The sequence below is a fragment of the Lonchura striata genome, unplaced genomic scaffold, assembly GCF_046129695.1.
Source record: "Lonchura striata isolate bLonStr1 unplaced genomic scaffold, bLonStr1.mat Scaffold_186, whole genome shotgun sequence".
In the NCBI taxonomy this organism is placed as follows: domain Eukaryota; kingdom Metazoa; phylum Chordata; class Aves; order Passeriformes; family Estrildidae; genus Lonchura; species Lonchura striata.
The window spans coordinates 134341-142649 of record NW_027461119.1 but is presented as its reverse complement, the minus strand read 5'-3'; positions in this window follow the sequence as shown (position 1 = coordinate 142649).

Below are 8309 nucleotides of genomic sequence, written 5' to 3'. Positions count from 1 at the left end.
CTCACGGGAGAGAAAGTGGGGTCAGGGCAGAGCTTAAACTTGATGTTATCCAAGGACTTTTCCAACCTTGAGGATTCTGTCATTCACTGAAACCACCCTTGGAGCAGTTGCAGGAGGAACCCTGGGCCTCCTCTTCAGAAGCGCCAGCAGCCCAGGTCCCTCAGCTTCTCCTCACAGCCCCAAAGCCCATCCTGTCAGTCCTGCAGAGCCTCTGCAGCTCCTCCTCACTGCCCAGACCAGGGAGCCCCACAGCCAGACACAGCAGCCCAGATGTGCCCCCCTGGCCTGGGGTGCCTCTGGCAAGGGAGCAGCACCAGGCACTGCAGGAGTCTGCAGACAATTCCTGCAGCACTTGTGGGATGATCCTGCTCCCCAGGGGACGTTCCCATGGTGCTGACTCAGGAACTGCAATGGGGAGTGGGGCCAGAGAGGAAAGGGCAAACAGGGATGGGCTGTGTGCACGGGAGGGAACAGGGTTGGGAAAGAGGAAGAAATTTGTAGAAGGAAGAGGAAAGAAAGCAAAGGGGAAACTAAGGAAATGCTCAGGGCAGTTTGGAGGTGGCTGCCAGGCAGCCCTGGCTCTGAGCAGCAGTGTCTGCAGTGGGACAGGAAACTCTCAGCTGATGGGAACAAACTTTCTGGCTGACTGCAGAGGCCAGGACAAAGCTGAGTGGTTTCCCTGGTGTCCCCCAGCCCTTCCTGGCCCCAGGGGCTGATGGCATTTGTGCTGCCTCAGGTCCATGTCCCCACAGCACCAGCATGGGGGTGCTCCCGCCTGCTGTGTGCAATGCAAACAGGGGCTGCTGAGCCAGTGCTGTCGTGTCTGTGCCTGCAAGGATGCGGCACCTCTGTGAGCTGAGGGAGAGGCCAGGGCTGCAGAGGGGGGATGTTGTTGGCAGCTCCATGAGGATGCTCTGGGACTCTGCCCTGGGCTGTGCAGCGCACTGGGGATGGATCAGCCCCTGCTCTGCTGCTCCTTCCCGTCTCCCCCAGGGCCCTTGCAGAGTACCAGCCGTGCTGTTTGCCCCCAGCCTGCCCACGGCCAGCCTGGGGCTGCTCACGGGGGTTTTCTGTGCTGAGCATTGGCCTGGCCATGTTCTTGAGAGAGCCTGGGCAAGGAGCCTGGAGCCCCCAGGCCCTGGCCTGAGGCGTCAGCGCTGCCCCAGCAGTGCCCATGGCCTGTCCCTGCTGCAGCCCTGGCACTGCCACCCCCAGGACTGTGCCCGGGTCCGAGAGCACTCAGGCCCTGCAGCAACACCAGGGCCACCAGGGCAGCGGGGCAGGGCCACGGGAGCAGCACTGGCAGCACCAAGTGCTGCTGCTCCTGGGCACAGCTGCTGTGCCAGCCCTGATCTGCCCCAGCTCTGCACACAGACATTGCTGCTGCAGCTCCAGAGAAGGCAACAAAAGGGCATCTCTGCAGAAAACTCTGCTGGGAGATCCTTTAGTTCCTTTAAAGTCACCATGAGTGCAGCCCCTCATTTACAGAGTCTATGAACACAGGGAATGTGTAGAGAGGCAAAATGAGAAATGGCACAAAAAATGACATTTATTGTTGAAAATATGAAAAAAGTAAATTAAAAAAAAAAACAGCAAATGAAACCAACAAGAAGTATCAAAAAAGACATTTATTAGGATTGAATTGCAGAAACTGGCTAGCAGTTTAATGTTTCTAAAACCATTCAGTCATCAGTCTCCTCAATGCAGCCTTGAGCTCCTGGTTCCTCAGGCTGTAGATGAGGGGGTTCAGGGCTGGAGGCACCACTGAGTACAGAACTGACAGAGCCAGATTCAGGGATGGGGAGGAGATGGAGGGGGGCTTCAGGTGAGCAAATATGCCAGTACTGAGGAAAAGAGAGACCACGGCCAGGTGAGGGAGGCAGGTGGAAAAAGCTTTGTGCCGTCCCTGCTCAGAGGGGATCCTCAGCACAGCCCTGAAGATCTGCACATAGGAGAAAACAATGAACACAAAACATCCAAATAGGAAACAGGAACTAACAGCAAGAAGCCCAAGTTCTTTGAGATAAGATTTGGAGCAGGAGAGCCTGAGGATCTGTGGGATTTCACAGAAGAACTGGCCCAGGCTATTGCCATGGCACAGGGGCAGGGAAAACGTATTGGCTGTGTGCAGCAGAGCATTGAGAAAGGCACTGGCCCAGGCAGCTGCTGCCATGTGGGCACAAGCTCTGCTGCCCAGGAGGGTCCCGTAGTGCGGGGGTTTGCAGATGGACACATAGCGGTCGTAGCACATGATGGTCAGCAGGAAATACCCTGCTCCAAGGAAGAAGAAAACCAGAAAAACCTGAGCAGCACATCCTGTGTAGGAGATGTTCCTGGTGTCCCAGAGGGAATTGTGCATGGCTTTGGGGACAGTGGTTAAGATGGAGCCCAGGTCACTGAGGGCCAGGTTGAGCAGGAAGAAGAACATGGGCGTGTGCAGGTGGTGGCCGCAGGCTACGGCGCTGATGATGAGGCCGTTGCCCAGGAGGGCAGCCAGGGAGATGCCCAGGAAGAGGCAGAAGTGCAGGAGCTGCAGCTGCCGCGTGTCTGCCAGTGCCAGCAGGAGGAAGTGGCTGCTGGAGCTGCTGTTGGACATTTGCTGTGGCTGCACATGGGCACCTGTTCATGGAGAAAGGACAGGGACAAGTCAGGAGAGGCTGCTTGGAGACAAACCTGGGCCATCCCCTGCAGCCTGTCCTGCTGCAGGGAATGGCCCTGGTTCCTGCTCTGGGAAAACCTTCACCCAGCTAAGTGTGGGAACTCTCAAGGAGCCATCCCTGCCCCGCTGTCATGGGTTTGTGGCCATGTGGCAGAGGGACAAGGCTGGAAATTCAGGATTTGTCAGGGGAATCACTTCTAAATGCAGAAAGTCTTGGTACCATCTCCACTTCCAGGTCTAAAGGATGGCAGGAGTTGGTTTTAGGAATTGTTTTCCTACCCACTCACCATTTCTGGCTCTCTGAGGTCAGAACTCCCCAGCATTCCTGCTGCACTCAGAGTTTGCCACTGAGAGATGTGAGAGGCAAAGGATTCCATGTGGCTGAGGGAAGGTGAGGGGCTGGATGGGCTTGTTCCCCCAGCACTGCTCTGTTCAGCCCCCTCTGCTTCCCTGAGCATCTCCCTGGGCCTGAACATCCCCTCCTGAGACATGCCTTGAGACTGACCAGCCAAAGTCACAGTTCTGGAGTCTCTGTAAATTTTCAAACATTCCTTTAATGATCCTGGGTGTCCCTTTCACCTCAGAATATTCTTTAATTCTGGGATTACAATTCCTGTTCTGCTTCTCTCATCCACTTGCGTCTGTAATCAAAAGAGAAAAAAACCTCCTTGCAAAAGTGTTAGAACAGTAAGTTAAAAAACAGACCTTTATTGTAAGCTTCCAGTGTGGATGGGGCACACCCAGCCACTGATTTCAACAATTTATTGCGTTTGATTAATTAGGATATTTAACAGGGGAATCCAGGAGAAGATTTCGTTGCTCCAGTAGCCCACAATAGGTCAACCCATTGGAGTAGGTCCAAGGGCTTCATTGCCCCAATTTTTGTTATGACTGCTCACATTCCGGTCAAAATGCAAAATGTTCTTCTTTCAGGACTGCTTCTTGATAATAAGACTATACAGTATTTCAGGAATGTATTTAGATAGTCAGCTTATTGTCCTAAATTCTAAGAGAAAGGTTAGGAAATGTACTAGAGTTAATTAAGGATTATAGTGATAGAAGTATATAATACAAGCTTAATAGAGTTAATTAAGAATTTAATAGAATAAAATTAGGATTATAATTTTAAAAGTATATAATAGTTTTTTACATAGCTATGGCTATATGAAAAATGTATAAATAGCAAAAATCTTTCTCTCAGCAACCTTGTCTTTCCCATCCTTCTACAAGCAGGAAATTGAAAACCCTCTCAGGAAAGCTCCTGATCTTTACAGCAATCCCAGGCTTACCTTCTTTGGGAAGTGTCCTCCAGAGCTGTGCCCAGGCTGGTCTGGAGCTGGGAGCAGCCCTGCCCCAGCCAGCCCCTCTCAGCAGCAGCACCTGCCCTGCTCAGGGTGGCTCCTTCCCCCCACAGCTCCTGGCCAGCGCTGGGAGCAGCTCCAGGGCCGGCTGAGAGCTGTCCCTGGCAGGCAGCAGAGTCCCTGGCCCAGCACAGCGCCCTGGGCTGCAGGACCCTGCTCTGCAGGACAGCCCTGGGCACCCCTGGCTGCTCTGCACAGGAGATGAGCAGAGAACGCACTCACAGGGTCTGTGGGCATTGGCATGTTCCAGCTTTAGGAGATCTCTCCAGGAGCTGCAGCTGCATTGTCCTGCAGCCAGAGGTTCCTGTGCCAAGGGCTGGCAGTGATTCTGCTCCAGGCACTTCTCAGCCCCTTCCCAGCCCTGACTGATTGAAGCTCTCTGTGCCTCTGTGCTGTGCCCGGGCTGGCTGCAGGCAGTGCCCCAGCCCTGCTGGGCTGGGAGAAGAGCTGCTCAGCAAGAGAAATGTGCTTTTGAAGCTCTGCTTGGTTACCAGCATCACCCTCTGTGCCAGGAGCCCGGCCCAGCTCAGCAGCACAGACACAGCACAAGGACTTTAATGACCCTCTGGGGCTTTGTGCTCAGGCCCTGAACATCAGGCCCTGGGAGGGAGCTGCAGAAACCTCTGCAGAACTCCAAGTCAGAATCCAACTCCAAAGTTTCTTGGACTTTTAATGGGTCCCACTGAGGGACACGACTGAGAAAGTGTCCCCAGGCCCCAGGCAGAGCAGAGAACTGGAGGCACTGATGCCAGGTGGGGACAAAGAGAAGCCGAGTCTTGGTGCCCTGGGGCACAGCAGGGTCTGTGCCACCAAGGGCTGTGAGGAGACACCTTGTCCTGAGGCCCTGGGGCCTCCTGGCACAGCCCCAGCCAGGCTGGGCACTGTCAGCCCCTGCTCCTGCTCTCAGCATCCCCCCAATGCCCACATCCCAGTGGCCTCAAGGATCTGCTGGAAGGAGTCCCTGGGGAGCCTTGGTCAGGAATGGCCCTGGGGGCTCCTTCATGCTCCCAGGGACTGCAAGTTTTTCAAAGGACTTTGGCTTTTTCTTTTTCCTTGGAGTCTCTGAGAGCTTTCTGCAATCATGGCCTCCAATATTCTGCTTTAATTAGTCCCTGGAGAGGCTTTGTCAGGAACAACACTCAGTGGGGCCCATTAATGCTTCAAGGTACTTCAGTTCTTTTAAGGTACTTGGTGTTTCCCTTTTTATACAGACTCTGTGAGAGGTTTGTGCAATCATGGCCCTTATTATTTGCTTTAATGAGTCCCTTGAGAGTTTTGTACAGGCACTCAGTAGGGCTCATTAATACTTTGAGATTCTTAGCTTTTGTAAGGTACTTTGGATTTTCCTTTTCACATTGACAGTTCTTTGTGCTATTTTGAGTCTCTGAGAGGTTTTTGTGCCATCCTGGCCTCCAGTTCTCTCCTCCAAGGACTCCATGAAGAGCCTGTGGTATAGATGAACCTTTGTGGTTCCCATTAATGATTTAGACCCCAACCACTTTGGGGTTTTCTTCTGACTTTGACTCTGGGAAAAGTTTGTGCAATCTCCTCTCAGGCCCTGAGGTTCCAGGTTTCAGCTCCAAATGCACCACGGGGCTCATTAGAAGCAAGCAAGTCCTGACAAACCACGGGTCTGCCTCAATTTCTCCCTGCTCTCGTGCAGTTTGTCATTAAGTTTCTGTAGTGATTTTTGTGGAGTTGTGTTATTATAAGTTTTATTATGTAATGGTTTGTTCGTATTTACCCCCATGTTCTACTTTGTTTTTCCCCAGTTTCCCCGCCCTACCTCATGTGCCAATCCTCCCCTAAAGTGCCTAGCCACTCCCTTATCCCCTCCCGGGCGCCCCGTCCGTCACTTGGCATCCCCTCCCAGACACCTAGAAGCTTCTACCCTGGGTGCCGGGTGATTGGACAGGGGCCGGGGGCCCCACCTACGTCTGCCCCTCATTGGATCCTATGCACATCACCCCACACCAGAGCCACTCCTTACCCCATCCCCATTGGTCAGCCGGTTCCCCTCCCTCTCCGGTTATAAGGCGCTACAAGCACCTGTCAGCTGCTCTTGGCAGCAGGATCATTCGGATGTTGTTAGCCTTGGTTGGGCTGCAATAAATCTTGGATATAACCCTACCAGGAGCCTCTCTTTCTCTCACCGCCGCGGGGTCTAGCAGCACTTGGACAACCCACGGAGCACTCTCCAAAGCCCCGCAGGGTCCAGAGGGGGGTGCTTCATTTGCCCCTCTCGCCCCATCGGACAGCTAGCCAGGGCAGATTGGGGGGGGGGAGCGCGGCAGATTTTGGTTCATCATTTTGAGATTTCTCGGCCAATGCTTCAATAGTGTGGTGGGTTCAGTGTTGGCTAATTACCAGTGCACTCAGTAGAATACACTTATCCATTTCCTGCTGTGACATAGGATTAGGAGAAAGGCAAAGTAGTCAAAAAAATATTAAAAGGGTATAAATAAAATTGTATTAATAATAACTAAAGAAAGAGTAATAAGAATTACAACAAAACTTTCAGAACACTTCCTCTCTCCATACAACCTGACAATGTAAAGAGACAAAACCCAAAATTTTCAGTTGGTTTGCCACCTCTAAAATAGTCTTTCTTCACTTCACTTAAGGAGAGAAGTTCTTCTTGTTAATGTTATGAAGACTTCTCCACAAGAAAACAGTTATGTCATGGCTTTTCATTTCCGTGAATAACAGCTGACTGGAAAAATCTGCAGTCATGAAGTCCCTCCCATTTTTTTACAGCTTTTCCCACAGTTGTGTTTATGGGTCATGTCAGCTTATGGGGTATTAGTTTAAACATGAGCTGTTTAAGAGCAAAGGTTCTCTTCATCTCTTTCTGAAATCATCATCTCTGGGAACAGAGATCTTCTCTCCCTGAGGGCACAGGGTCTCATCACTCTGCTCTCCTTCTCTGCTCAAACTTCTCATGGGATCACAGCTACTTCAACATTTGCTTACTTTAGCACGGAGGCCTTTGCTGAAACAAGTCATCTCCCCATACTTTTCAATGCATTATAGGGAAAAAGATAGTCTGATGTATCCATGACATCCTTCTCCAGAGCTTTAGCAGAGGATTTCAGCTCCAAGATCAAGGCATCTCCTCATCCCTCCCATCTGGGACTTAACTTCCTCTTCCCTGCCCTCAGTGTCTTCATGTTGCTCCTCTGTGTTCCTGCCCTGTGTCCTTTTCTCTCACTGGAAGGAGGATGGCAGCACTGGCAGAGTCAATATCTGCCTGGGGTTGCAGATGGTTCTGTGAGCCTGGCTGGGCTTGGTGGCCAATTCTAATTTTGGCCATGGTCCCTGGACATGAAGACCAGTTCTTTTCTATAGGAATGAAGGAACAGAGCCCCACTGCTTTTGGGGCAAATGAGAAGTGACCACAAGTGGCAAAGGCCAGCCAGAGCTTCCAGGTATGTTCTTAGAGATACCCTTGAATATAGGAAAGATTTTAGGCAGAGTGTCAGTTTTGGCAATGGGCATCTGAAAAGACGGATGGTTTTTTTCCATACAAAGGAAACAAAGGAGACCCATTGCTCCAGGAGCTGATGAGGGGCAGCCCTTGACATCCCAGCATCAGCCAGACCTGTCAGGTGGCCACTGGAAGGCCAAGCCAGCCAGACCTGTTCCATGTTCCCTCGGTTCCATGTGGCCCCACAGTGTTCCAATGGTCCCTTGCCTCCAGGAGGCCCTGAGGTGTCACAATGCCCCCTTGGTGACACCAGGCCCTGAAGGGTCAGAATGGTCTCCATGGTTCCATCAGGCCCCACAGAGTCATAATGGTCTCTGGGTCCATGGAGCCCCACGGTGTCACTATGGCCCCTTGGTTCCATGGGCTCCAGTGGTGCCACAATGATCCCCTTGGTTCCATGAGGTGCCCACAGTGTCACAGTCATCTCCATGGGAAGGAAAGAACCGAGCCCCAGTGTGGCAGGGGCAGCCACCAGAGGCCAAGGCCAGCCAGGCTTGATGGTACTGGCAGATTTTGGCTGGGAGCAACCCTTGGATGTAGGGAATTTTAGACGTGGGATCCCAGTTTCAGATATGGACACCTGGAGAAGTACAGGTTTTTCCATAGGAAGGAAAGCACAAAGCCCCTGTGTTTCAATGGCAGAAGAAGAAAGAGGTGGCTCCTGGGAGGCTGAGACAGCTAGACCTGTTCTTCCTGGCAGCTTTTGTCATGGAAGAATCCTTGCATACACAGAATTTGGGAGGAGGAATCTCAATTTTGACCACGGACACCTTGAGAAGAAGGACAAATCTTTTCATTGGAA